This window comes from Engystomops pustulosus, chromosome 3 (genome assembly GCF_040894005.1).
Source record: "Engystomops pustulosus chromosome 3, aEngPut4.maternal, whole genome shotgun sequence".
Lineage (NCBI taxonomy): Eukaryota > Metazoa > Chordata > Amphibia > Anura > Leptodactylidae > Engystomops > Engystomops pustulosus.
In genome coordinates this window covers 120,589,999-120,604,451 of record NC_092413.1, presented here as the reverse complement: position 1 = coordinate 120,604,451, position 14,453 = coordinate 120,589,999, and positions in this window count along the sequence as shown.

The window sequence follows — 14,453 nt, the reverse complement described above, 5'->3', positions numbered from 1 at the left end:
CTCCAGTGCGCCTTATATATGAACCTAGATGTCTTAGCAGGCATTTATTAGAGGTGCGCCTTATACTCCGGTGCGCCTTATAGGCCGAAAAATACGGTAACTATTATGGCCATGGGGCATTTACTGCAGGAACTTCTAAGGGGTGTTCACCTTGCTACATTGGGCTTCCATTTAATTTGATATCTGTCACCCTTCACTCCACATGTCTGGTTAGTCCTATCTTCTGTGGCTGGATCCCTGTATTATATCATTTCTTTATTTTGATTTGACAAGTAAATAAAGATCACACTTTTTTTAATTAAACTTGGTTGCTATTGGTTCTTTCTCTCGAATTAATATGTAGGAGTTGGTGTTAGTGTCATGGTGCATACAATATTACATTTGCTCTATTGTCAGGTTTTTTACTGATATAAAATTCACATACATCAGCATATCATTTTTCAAATAGTAATATTAACATAATCCATGTAAAAACTACAGAATGATAAAGCTTTTTCTTTCCAAATATAATAATATTGCTTCCTGGGAGGTTTTAATAAAATACCTCACAGCCCGACAGAGATTGGACATGTAATGACAAATGCCCGGAAATGTTTATCGTAGAAATATATTTTGTTGTATTTCAAAACTTTTGCATTTGCGTGTAGGTCATAAGTGACATTAAAGGACATCTACCACCACATTTAGGGGTGGTATACTGTCCCCAAATGTATGCTCATTACCCTAGGGGTGACAGGGGACCGTTGGTTTCATGCTCTGGGCCGTCTTCTATACTGAAATATGCACTTATATAAGTTTATGCAAATGAGCCGGAGGCACTCACCGCACGGCTAGCCGAGCGCCTCCTGTCTCCAACAAAACATAAGCTCACTCCCCCTAACTAAATATGTACTCCGCACCTGCAGAATGCGCTGCAGACAGCCGGTGACATAACATGGCTGCCTGCTTTTCCCGTCGTATCTGGTCATATGTTAATTATTCATTCCATGTTAAAGTAGAGTATTGACACATACATAGGTTCTGAGTTTTATGGGTAAGCTTCCCATTTTATAAACAAAACCTGTTGTTTGAAAGTCAGTCACTACATACAGATGTTCTTAAAGGGAACCTGTCACTAGTGACCTAGTTTTCACCTAGTTTTCACCTAGTCCAGTTGCAGAAGCCCATTACACCTGCAATGCAAATATGTCTTTCTGCCTTTTCTGTGCATTTGCATTACAATATAATTGTATGTTTCAAATTACCTGGTTTCCCACCCAACCCCGGTGAGTCTTGGGGTTTGCTTTGGTTTGGATGCATTTATAAAAAAAAAAGTTGTATAGGAGCACAAAGATGGGGGTTGAGAGCTGAGGAGTGAGCAGCACAGACAAGTCACATTTTTCTTAAAAGCATCCAAACCAAAGCCAACCCCTGCACTCACTACAGTATTCTGTCAGGAAGCCAGGTAGGATAAAACACACAATTATATTGTAATGCAAATGCTTAGAGAAAGCAGAAAGGGATATTTGCAATAAAGGTGTAATGGGCTTCTGTAACCGGTCTTTAAATTGAAATGATGTCCCTGGTGACAGGTTTCCTTTAATATTGTCATAATAGTTATCATTATAATCCATATGTGACATAGTCTAGATGGAATATCCAGATTTTATGGTGCAGTTGTCTAAAAGCACATGATTTATTGAGTACAAAAATCTAATAGCATATTGTTTTGTAAATGAAAGGTGAATTATACTGTGTAAATAAAGAGAGGAGACAAAACAAACTGCAAATGGCATTTTATTGAAATTAATTAAAATTTCTGTGATCTCCCATCTGAGGTATTTCTGGTGCTTGGTAAAACTAATCTGTTCAGACTTCCGGAGATTTAGTTTGTAGAATGATGGCTTTGTTTTGTGTTCTTCTAAGCAGCCACCCAACATTATACTAATATGCGGTTTACAGAGATAATCCACAATTTGGTGCAGTAAAACCTATGTAGAACTGAGGAAGCACATCAGACAATATGCCTTTAAAAGAAACAAAGTTCAGAAGTGTCTTAATGTAGCTAATAATATTCAGTACCTGAGTCTGCAAACATTCTGCATGAGTTGCATGAAACTGACATGTTGCTTGCTTGCTATGCATTTCCAGAAGCATAATTCTGCATTTATGCATAGTAGGTTCAGGTTATTACATTCTGCCAAGATGAAATACAATTCCCAGAAAGGTGTATGTAATATTCAATGCTTAGCTATTAATATCCACTTTATTGTTGACAGGTTTGAGAACAGCAATAAATAATGCAAATTCAAATCATTTTCTAATAAACTCCCCAAGAACTGTAATATATGAAAGGCTATCCCGGTGTCCTATCATACCAGTATACAACATGTCATACCACATACAAAATGTGGGTTATGTGGATAGATGAAGAGAAGGAAATAGCAAGAAAGTCTAGCCTGAAGCTTCTAGACCAGTACAATAAAGTGTACATGTGCCCCCAAAGACCCAGGCATTGTGAGTGGTTATTTCTAGCAGTTAACCCTGTAATGGAAAATATAGCCGAAATGTCCAATCCTTCACTTTTTCGTCATTTTGCAAATATAGGTATTTGCAAAGTGATCAAAAGACCATACAATACAGAAAATTGGAGCAATTAAAACGTCATCTCATCCCGCAAAAAATGAGACCATACACGGGTCTGTATGCTGTAGTATGAAAAAGTTATTGGCTTCAGAACATGGTGAAATGAAGAATTATTTTTTAATACAAAAACAATACCTACATAAATTTGGTATCCCAATGATTGTACCAATCCAAGGAATAAAGAGGAGGTGTCATTGGGAATGTGAAAGTGAAAAGAGGCAATACAAAACCCACAAAAAATGACGCAGATGCAGTACACGGCATGGAATTTTAAATATTATCACTAGAAACTACAAAGTGTTACCCGGGAAACAAGCCCTGAAACTGCTCTGTACATGGAAAAATAAAAAGAATGGATTATTGAAGGTGGCGAGCAAAAAAAGGAAACACAAGCTGAAAAAAAGCCAAGTCATTAAGGGGTAAACATCTGAGCACAAAAGCAGCTATTACCGAGGCAACCCTAAACCTTTACTGAAGAACAACACATACAAGGGGTATTTATCAATAACCAGGCCTCTTGGCCAACTTTTTAGACTGTCTTAGGTCACATTTATCATATCGCCTTAGACAGCTAAAGAGAAAGATGGAGTTGGTTGGCAAATATTTTTTAAAAAAAACGGCAGTTAAGACAATTGCAACACATTTATACACCACAAAATTTACATAACTATTATTATAAATTACCCTCATTGTGTTCCAATATTTGAAATAATACACAGATGTTCAGAAACTATGAGTGTTTCAGATGTGAGTAGCTGACAAAAGTTACATTAACTGTAACTATTTTTGGGCCAACAATGCTTGCAGTGGTGAGCTGATGTCACAGATGGGATGGGATTAGCCATCTGGGCTGACGTGAGCAGACATTTTTTGAATTGGATCTGAGCCCTTTGTACTTCAGGGGGAAGGTTAGCAGGGAGCCAGGTACCTCACACTGATTGGCTAGGAATTGGCTGGTGACCTGGTGAGGTGCATGCAGAAATCATTTGAGTATTGGTAGCCTAGTGAGGCATGCTTTAACTGAAAGAGCCAGCGCCAGCTGCAGACCGCTCACTCCAAGAGACAGTCAACTCACAGCTGTGAGCTAACTGTCCCATATTGCTGGTAAGGGTCCCTTTGAGTAAAGTGATGGGGCCCTGGGGCACATGCACCTCAAGAACTCCATATAAATTGTCCCTTGTGTAGGAGCCCATCTCTTCTTCCTTCTGTGTAAGATTACAGCAGGCAGAGGGAGGGTGGGTGCTGAAGGAGCAGGGAGGGTGAGACTGTGTAACAGCCTGATAAAGCTATACACAAGGAGGGGCTCTGACTCATTAGCATAATTTTAAAAGTTGATTTTAGAAGGAAGGGGGCCATGGATAACAAATATAAGATAACCACAGTCACAGTGCCTGGTCTATGGGTAAGTGTCCTTGGATTTTGATCTTCTTTAATATAAATTTATACGCTCCTCCTAAGATTAGCAAGATGTCCAACTCGTACTGCTAACTTACTGTTGTTTGCATATCTTACCATTCCTTTTTTGGATAAAATAAATAGTAACTTGCATTGTTATTACTGGTATCAACAAGAATGGGAATATTCCACCTCACCTATCATTATAATCTGTTGTCAGCATGTATAGTGAAATTATGTCAGTAATGACTTTATTCTTTGTCTGCATTTTGCCACTTCTGAGATATTTTCTGCTTTAATCTGTATGTTAATGAGGTAGTTGGTGCCCTTAGGGCATATCATGTAGCACCCAAAGTACTGCTTTTCTTTTCTGACTTCTACCCTTTCTGTTAATTAAGTAGAATTGCCTTGAGAGAAACATGGGACCACGTGGGAAGAAAAGGGGAGTGGTTAAAGCAGGAATAGCAGTGGTGCATGTGCTGAGGACAAACCTTTCAGCACCAACTGTCTCTTTATCATACAGATTAAACTGGGAATATCTTGGAAATGGCATAATGGACAGAAATAAGCTATGTTGGAAATTGCAGTCAATTTCTTTACAACTTGCCAGTAGATTCTAGCGCTTGGTGGGGGTGGTAGACTCAATTTAATAGAATATTTCAGTAAATCTGTCTATAGAAAAGGTGCACATTCACAAAAAATAACGGAGCTATCATTCAGCCCCGGAATTTTATAAATCTAGCCAGCTCTATATGAGAACAATCTATTAGGGATACTTTTTTGTCCTTTAGTATAAAGGTTATGTATGGCATTGTACGAGTTCACCACTGGTGATTTACTCAAAGTAAATTGATCTGTTAGGCCTTTAGCATATACCTGACTGTATGGTATACCTTTTTTGCCAGTAGATATAATAATAATCTTTATTTATATAGCTCCATCAAATTCTGTAGTGTTTTACAAATCATAGGGAACTTATACAAAGATAATATTACATTACAGAGTACTAACAGTCATATGGAACAATAGAAGTGAGGGATCTACTCGCAGTCTATGAGGGTGAGGACGTGATACAGAAGGTAAAAGAGGTTGTTTAATGGTCCAGCCATTAATTAAAAGGAAACAGTATAAAATCATTTAATATATAAAAATTATGCTGCTTGAACCAGCCTTTAGCTGCAATTTTATGTACATGGTCCAAGGTGAAAGTGACTGCAGAGAAGCCTAGAGCTTTATATATACCTGATGTTTGCCGGATAAGCAATGGCAAAGTATGATAGACCTGGCTAAAAAGATGGGTTTTAAGAGCATGTTTGAAACTTTATAGGGTGGGTATTAGTATAAGAGTATGGGGAAGGGCATTCCAGAGTATTGGTGCAGCTCAGGAGAAGTCCTGGAGACGTGCATGGGAGGTTCGAATTAAGGTAGAGATTAATTTAATATTACTGGCAGATGGAAGAGCACGGGTTGGGTGATAGACTGAGATGAGAGAGGAGAGATAGCTAGGTGCAGCATTATTCAGGGCTTTGTGGATGAGGGTTATTATTTTAAAATGAATACGGAAAGAGACAGGAAGCCAGTGGAGTGACTGGCACAAACTGGAGGCATCCGTGTAGCATTTGGTCTGAAAGACAATCCTGGCTGCTGCATTAAGAATAGATTGTAGAGTTTCAATTGTCAGAAATGGTCAGAGTCTGGAGATGTTTTGGAGATAAATAAACAATTCGATGGTCCAGCCAAATTCCAAATGCTGTTGATCTTTATTTCATTAAAATCTTTAAATCCACAGTGTGCTTCCTTATCCCACCATGTTTCAGAGATGCCTGCGGCAAGAGCGAGCAAGGGATTGAATATGGTCCAGCACAACCCCAAGAAGATAAGGAGTTTTTTTCTGAACCTCCCAGGTACCCTAACTGATCTTGATCAAATTCCACTATCACACTTCTCTTGTTATGAAGCAGAAGGACCCTTTGTAATCTTAAAGTGATTTTTGTGATTGTGAGCAAGTTTAATTTTTTTAATTTCACAATTTTCACACAATCTTACAGGCACTGAACTGAGGTCTTTATTGGATTAAAAGCAGCGGGGTGATCATGGGGGAGAGAACCCCAGCAGGCAAGTTAAATGCTGCAATCGCTCTGATTGCGACATTTAACAGATTAAACACCCGAGCGCTATCTCCGACCGCAGGTGTTACACTGGGGTGTGAACTGTTGGTTACAACTGACGCCCTGTGTTTTATGATGCCGGCCCAGCTCCAATTACGATACATTGGGCACTGACCGATAAAGCCCAGTGCTCAGTGTTTGATATATTGGATGCAGAGCGCTAAGGCGTTAATCACAAAGTGAGAGGAAGCTCTAAAATAGTGTAATGGCCTTTGGTCACAATGATAAAAATAGAAAAATGCCTAGTAGTATTCTGGGTACACATTCATGCATGTGAGTTTTAAGACAGAAAACATTTTGGATGATTTTCATGCTGTTGTAACGCTACTTCTGGGTTCACAATGGTATAAATACCACCTATCCAGCAAATTCTCAGAACTATAGTAGTTTGACATTTTAACAAACCAGCAATGTTCCTTAAATTCAAAGCACTACATATATTAAAATGGACGTCTCAATCACATCTCCATGACAACACGAAATGTACTCATACATATTTATCTAAATGAATAAAATGTGTTACTTTTCTACGCTGATTTTACTAGTAACTTCCTACACTCCCTTACATAAAGCACATCTGATTGCAATCACAGAAGAACAAAGGAGGATATCAGCCATGCAATATTTATCTTATAAAAGTACCTGACTTCTCGGATCCATGGAAATAAATCCTGACACTGACCTGTGTTATATGCAGAAAACAGCAGAACCGTCAATTACAACCTTAGAGGGAATGACTGGCAAGGGAAGCAAATCTGCTGGGTATCTGGAAGAAGCAGGTGCTGACCTTTCATTACGTTTTGATTGTTTTTCTTTGGTCCATATTGATGAGAATATTGAGTTAAATTTGTTATTTTTCAAACCCAAAGAATCATGACAGTTCTCAAGAGCTTCAGAAGACTTTTTTTTCCTCTTTAATTCAAAAGAGGTTTTATTGATCCCCTGTGTTTCTACACAAGCATTTAATGATTTGTCCTTAGTGAGAGATTCTTACTTTCATTGTCAGCGTGAGTCTGTAAGCAAGTAATCTACTTGATTTGTCTTCCATTTACCATAAAGCACTTTAGTTTGCACATAGCACTTCTAGAAGACTTTGTTTCATTTCTTGTCATTATTGTTTGGTAATACAAGAAGGTTGGATTTTACATGGTTTTCAATATTTTTCAGATTTTTCACTAGCATGAAAAAAAATTGTGGCCTTCCGTCAACTGAGGATTGTTTACGTGCAGCATATAAATTCATGGTATGTAAGTCAAGTAATAACAATACTAGTAAAAATCTCACAAAATTGATGCAAAGGGCTCTGCTCTGAAAATATCTTAAGTATAAATTAATTTTGAATAGGGAAAAATAATTAAAAGCATTGACACACATAGAATTAAAGGGGTCCTTATGGTGATGGTTAACAGCACCACCTGGTTGGCTAAGAGGAATTTCCCTGTCTACAATCTTTCCTGAGGGCAAGCAGCAACACTTATCTTTCTATTCAGCTGCTATATAGATGCATATACATCATGCCATCCATAAGGGAATACAATCTAAACTTCTTGCTCTCACCTACAAGTCTCTCCAAGTACTGTTTCTTCCTACATCTTGTTCCTCATCCCGGTCTACTAATTGTCTTCTCCATTCTTCCAACGACCTTACATGAAAAATACCACTTGGGTATTCATGACTTAAACTGTTTATACTTAGAGATCAGGTTTTAGTACTATATAAAGCAGGGTTCCCCAAACTACGGCATCATTGCCGCTCTTGGAGCTGGATTTATTGGTTGGGGGCCCCTGGGCTGGCGCACCAGAAGCACCAACGATTAGGCTCCTGCTGGGAAGCTCCTGCCTGTCACTGTATAGTGCTCAATGCTCCCGGAAAAGTCAGCTCGAGCACAATTACTGGAGCAATGTGGCCGGGAGACAACCCCGGTGCACATTACTCCATGAACTAGGCTGCACGGTTGCATGATGAAGTCATCACGCGGCCGCGGCAAGAAGAAACAAGACGCGGGAGCCAGAAGGAGCAAGAGGTAAGCATAGGCTTTTTTATTTATTTATTATAGAGCAGTAAAAACATTGTGCCTCCCTGGTGCCCAACATATAAAACAATTCATTATGGGAGTAAATGAAATAATTCATTGTGGGAGGCAGCGTATGTAATAATTAATGATGGTGGGGGGCAGCATATGTAATAATTAATGATGGTGGGGGGAAGCATATGTAATAACTAATGATGGTGGGGGGCAGCATATGTAATAATTAATGATGGTGGGGGGCAGCATATGTAATAATTAATGATGGTGGGGGCAGCATATGTAATAATAAATGATGGTGGGGGAAGCATATGTAATAATTATTGTGTAAATGTGCTGCCATTTTTTGATTACATATAAGTCTATGCTCACATATACAGTATACTGAAGTATTGAACACATCACCAAATAAATATATTTCTAAAGGTGCTGTTGCCATTAAATTCTCACCAGACATCGATTACCACCCATCCAATCCATACTGGGAAAGAAATAAAACCATTGATGTCGAAAAATTAAGTTATGTGTAATAATTAGAAATGACACAGGGATAAAGAATTGAATAGTTTTGAGTGGACCTGAACTGCAAAGTTTGGGTGCATACCCATGGCCGGACCATATGGGGGGCTTCCGGGGCGCGAGCCCCCACCACCTCGCCTTTGTAAGGGCCAACACCAAATTGGGGCGATTAGGGCGGTCGCGTGACCGCCCAAATCGCTGACAATGTATTTGGTGTTGGGCTCCTCGGGCCGCGGGACGCCGGTGTGTCTGCCTTTGGTCTATGGCAGAGCAAGGGAACAATAAGCTCCCTGCTCTGCCATAGACGATCGAATGTGAATAAAGATGCCGCCATGCCGCTCGGTGATGTTGCAGAGTGTGACGTCACCGCGTGAGACGTCACCGTGACTACACTCACGGCGCGGCCTGTAGCATCTTTGTTTACATCCACCCGACACTGCAAGGGAGGATGAGGACGGCGCGCATCGTGGGAAAGATGGAAGGTGAGAACAATTTCAGTATTTTATCTAGGTCTGTATGTAGTTATTATTGGGGGATTGTATATATTTATTATGGGGGGGGTATATTGCAATAATAGGAATCTGTATATAGTTATTATACGGGGATCATATATATTTATTATGTGTGTGGAGGGGGGTGTAAATAGCAATAATAGCAATCTGCATATAGTTATTATAGAGGGAGGTGTATATAGTTGTTAGAGGGGGTGTATATAGTTGTTAGAGGGGGTGTATATAGTTGTTAGAGGGGGTGTATATAGTTGTTGTAGGGGGACTGTATATGGTTGTTGTAGGGGGACTATATAGTTGTTGTAGGGGGACTGTATATAGTTCTTATAGGGGGGTGTATATAATTATAAGGGGACTGTAGTTATTATAGGGGGACTGTATATAATTATAGGGGGTCTCTATATAGTTATTATAGGAGCTGTATATAGTGATTGATGGGAGAGCAGTATATAGTGGTTGTGGGGGAGCTGTATATAGTGATTGCTGGGGGAGCTGTATATAGGGATTCCTGGGGGAGCTGTATATAGGGATTCCTGGGGGAGCTGTATATAGGGATTGCTGGGAGCTGTATACAGTGATTGCTGGGAGCTGTATACAGTGATTGCTGGGTGAGCTGTATACAGTGATTGCTGGGGGAGCTGTATACAGTGATTGATGGGGGAGCTGTATACAGTGATTGCTGGGGGAGCTGTATACAGTGTTAGCTGGGCGAGCTGTATACAGTGATTGCTGGGGGAGCTGTATACAGTGATTGCTGGGGGAGCTGTATACAGCGATTGCTGGGGAGCTGTATACAGTAATTGCTGGGGGAGCTGTATATAGTGATAGCTGGGGGAGCTGTATACAGTGATTGCAGGGGGTGGTATATAGCGATTGTTGTTCCCTGTCTGTACTACATTCAATGGGGGCCCCCACCAAGTTTAATCTGGCCCTGTGCATACCTAACTTTCCTAGTCCCCGAACTTCATTAAATGTTAAAGTCTTAGTTCGGCTCAAACCCAGTTGGTAACGCCTGCGACTGTGTTAATGAACAGGCCAAAATCACATCTGAGCAATGCATGTCATAGTTTCTCCTTATAGGAGGAGTCTTTTATAGCTTCCCCCCAAAAAAAGCGAGGCTGTGTAGAACAGAGAGGCTGTGAGCTGAAGTTCTACTGCATAGAAGAAAAATATTGATGCATGATTTTTTATTTTAGAATTATATTCTATATCTGATGGTGCAATTGTAGTGCTCAAATTTGGCTATTGACCTTTTTTCCTGAAAATTGTTCACCGAAAATATTAGTGACCAACCTAACATCCGTGGGTATCGTCTCACAGCTCTGTTTTGTTAGGCTGTCATGTCTTCAGCGGTATCATAATAATTTATTGGGCTTTCGAAAAAGCAGATTTGAGAAAGCATCACCCTCTTCATGCTGATTCTGCATTTCTCTTATTTTTATAGGCTTATTGATGTGCTGCATATTCAACCAGAACTGAAAGTCATCAAGAAACCAGACACCATGGCTCCACCCTGTTATGATGGAGCTATGGGATGGAGTACTATGAGACATTACTCCTTGTGTGCATGCAAAGGTAGTAGTGTGTTCGGATACCTGAACGGTCTCACTATAGAGCATTGTTATTTTGGACAGATCTCATTGTCATGTTTCACTCTCCTTCTTTATCTTTACATTTAGAGATTTATAGAAAAGGAGATCTGGACGGTGGTCTACAGTGATCTACTGTCGCTACACTAAATCAAAAATAAGACAATCCTTTATTAGTCCCACAGTGGAGAAATTCCCAACGTCCTCCTATCAGCTACCACTTGATTAGATTGTGAGCCCCATTGGGCACAGGGACCGATTTGGCAAGCCCTTTGCAGCACTGTGTAATCCGTGTGTGCTATATAAATAAAGGAATTATTATTATTATCACCAGCACTGTGCCAAGAGGTCCCCCAGGACAGAAGTGGCTTACCTAATCAGTTTGTCGAGTTTGCTCCTCTCCTTAGCTGAGGTGCTGCTTCCCCAATAGATTACAACAAAGGAGATGACCAGTGCCACTACAGAGTTGCCTTGCTTACTTTGAGGCTTTTCAACTCTCTTCTCACCAGGGCACAGTAAGGATCTCATTGTAACCTAATGACTGACAGCTGTTTTGACTGGTTGAGCCCTGGAGATCAGGGCTTAGAGCAGAGGATCTAGTGGGGGAGAGGCAGGTGTGTGAAGAATAGATTGAAGTTGATTAATGCACTCTTTATCTACTGTAACCTGAGAGGCAGGCTGTGTGAGGCCAGATATTGGTTGAAGACTTTTCTAGACCCCACTGATGTTTTCCGGTTTCTTCTGCTCCTCTTTCTTCTCCTTGTATCTGGATTTCTGCTCCCTTATTTGTCACCTCAGCACCTTTTGAACAATCCTCAAGTTTTCCCTGTCACCTAAAAAAATATTTTTTCTCTTTAAATCCAGGGTTTGTTGTTAAAGAAGCACCTCACCATTTTTGTGGGTACCGTGTTCTCTGTACAAAAGTTAAAAGTCAGTTATGCAGTCTGTTAGGCTATTAACATCACTCCCAAAAGAATCCTGCAGTTCTTCCCATACAGTTGTGTTGAAACAATCCCTCAAAGCCTCCGCAGACCATGTCCTCATTGAGCGGATGACAGCCATTTTCTTTATACAAGGGGGACGTACACAGGGCATAGATGCATCAGGATAGTTCCCTTGGCAGTTAAAAAGGTCTCATAGTCAAAGCTGACAGTTCAATGTCTTTACAGCAAGTTTTATCCTTAATTGTAATGTGCCTAGGGTCACACCATCTTTCATTCACAAATATCGCCAGGCCTTCTCCTTTCCTATTACCACTATCCCTTGTCCTGTCTGCGCAAATGATTTTAAAACCATCCAAGGAGACGTCCATGTCCGTAGTAAGTCGAGTTAGCCATGTCTCTGTAAACAACATCATGCTGCACTCCCGAAACTACTGTTGATACCGGGTGAGCGCCGTCAGTTCTTCCACCTCATATTAAGAAAGATCTCACATTGCCAATAATGACGGAGGGTAGGACAGGTGTATGACGTCTCCTCCTGACTCTCCAAAGCCCTACATCCTTGATTCCTTCAGTTCTTGGGGGATGTCAGGTCCGATAGCATGCTGCCCTGATGTGTCACTGAGCTCCAGCAGCTGTTCCCAAGTGTAGACAATAGACTCCTGGCTCCATACAGTCTCTCTAGACACTAATATAGTTCTCAGTGAAAAAACGATAAATATTATTTTTCACTGCAACTTCTTTTCTGTATACTTTGAATACTAAAAGAAAATAATGTAGGGGAAGACCAAATAAAACACTCATACCCCTTCTATTCTTCAGTATAGGTACGGTATGTTACTCTCCTTTTCAGTGATTTGGAATGTTTATTTTTAACAGATTTTATGGACAACACTCAAATTATTATCTTCCTTTATTGTTATAAACTAAACTTAATTCACTAAATACTATATGATTTAAGTTCAGTTCTATAGAAAAATCCATAGTCCCAGTTAGCAGTACTGAAAAGTTCTTACTTTGTGCTTTATTTTTTGTTTTTTACAGTAAGGCCAATGCATCGTGTAGGCCACTTAATGTCTCTGGTGTAGGAAATGAAAACCTCCTGCTGTATACCTCCAAAGGTCAAGTTTTAATTGGAAAGTGCCACAAATGTTCTATTAATTTTCTGCTTTTATTATAACATATGATTATACTTTCATTTTCTGATTGTATATTAGTTTATTTAACTTTCCGTCCATGATTATGGGGGCAGTACTCTGAAACAGACACATTGACATACATTTTCTAAGATTGCTATGTGCAGAAGGGGTGTAGATAAGCTATGAAATCACCTTTAATTTAATTGTATTGTTGCTCCAAAAAACAACTTTTAAAAATATGTAAAGGAGGCAGACGTGCTTTGTAAGCATCAACAGAGCCTGTGTGGATGTTGTGAAGGAAGAAGGAGGCAGGTAAGAAGTGCTGCAGGGAGAGTTCGGGGTCTTAGCCTTTAAAGCCAGAGCTCGGAGAGGCCCGGTGCTCAGATGGACAAGACACTGACATTGGTTTATCATGTAACAAGTGTTCAGACCCACTTAAATTTTTCACTCTCTGTTTCATTGCAACCAATTGGCAAGATCAAAAACGGTTATTTTTTTTTTTTGCTCATTAATGTACACTTTGCACCCCATTGTAACAGGAAAAATATATTTTGCTAATGTATGTAAAAACTGAAATATCACATGGTTATAAGTATTGAGACACTTGCTTTCCATTTTCTTCTGATCCTCCATGAGATAATTCTACTTCTTCATTCAGTCTAATTAAACTGATTGGATATGGATATGATTGGATATGACACCTGTCTATACAAGACCTCAGAGCTCACAGTGCATGTCAGAACACATGAGAATCATGAGGTCTAGGGAACTACCCAAGCAGCTCAGATCTTGCCAAGGTTACAAAATAATTTCTGCAGTACTCAAGGTTCCCAAGAGCAAAGTGGCCTCTATAACGCTTACATGGAAGAATTTTGAGATGACCATAACTCTTCCTCAACCTGTCTGTCTAGCCAAACTAAGCAATCGTATGAGTAGAACATTGGTGAGAGAAGCAAAGAACAACCGCAAGATGACTGTGGCTGAGCTCCAGAGACGCAATAGGGAGATGGGAGAAAGTTCTACAAATTCCACATATGAAAGCCTGCATACAGTTTGCAAAAAAATACATGATGGACTTACAGACTATGAGAAATAAGATTCTCTGGTCTGATGAAATGAAGATTGAACTTAATGGTGTTAATTCTATGCAGTAAGTGGAGAAAACAAGCCACTGCTCAACACCTACCAAATACACTAGGAAACATGGTAGTGGAAACATGATGCTATGGTGGTGTTTTTCAGCTGCAGTGACAGGATGACTGGTTGCAATTGAAGGAAAGATGAATGTTGCCGAATACAGAGATATGAAAACCTCTTTCAGAGTACTCTAACCCTCAGACTAAGCCAAAGGTTCACATTCCAACAAGATGCAGCTAAAATAACAAAGCAGTGGCTTCAGAACAACTCTGTGACCATTCTTGACCAACTCAGCCTGTTCCCTGACCTAAGCCCAATTGAGCATTTCTGGAGAGACTTGAAAATGGCTGTCCACCAACGTTTACCATCCAACCTGAGGGAACTGGAGAGGATCTGCAAGGAAGA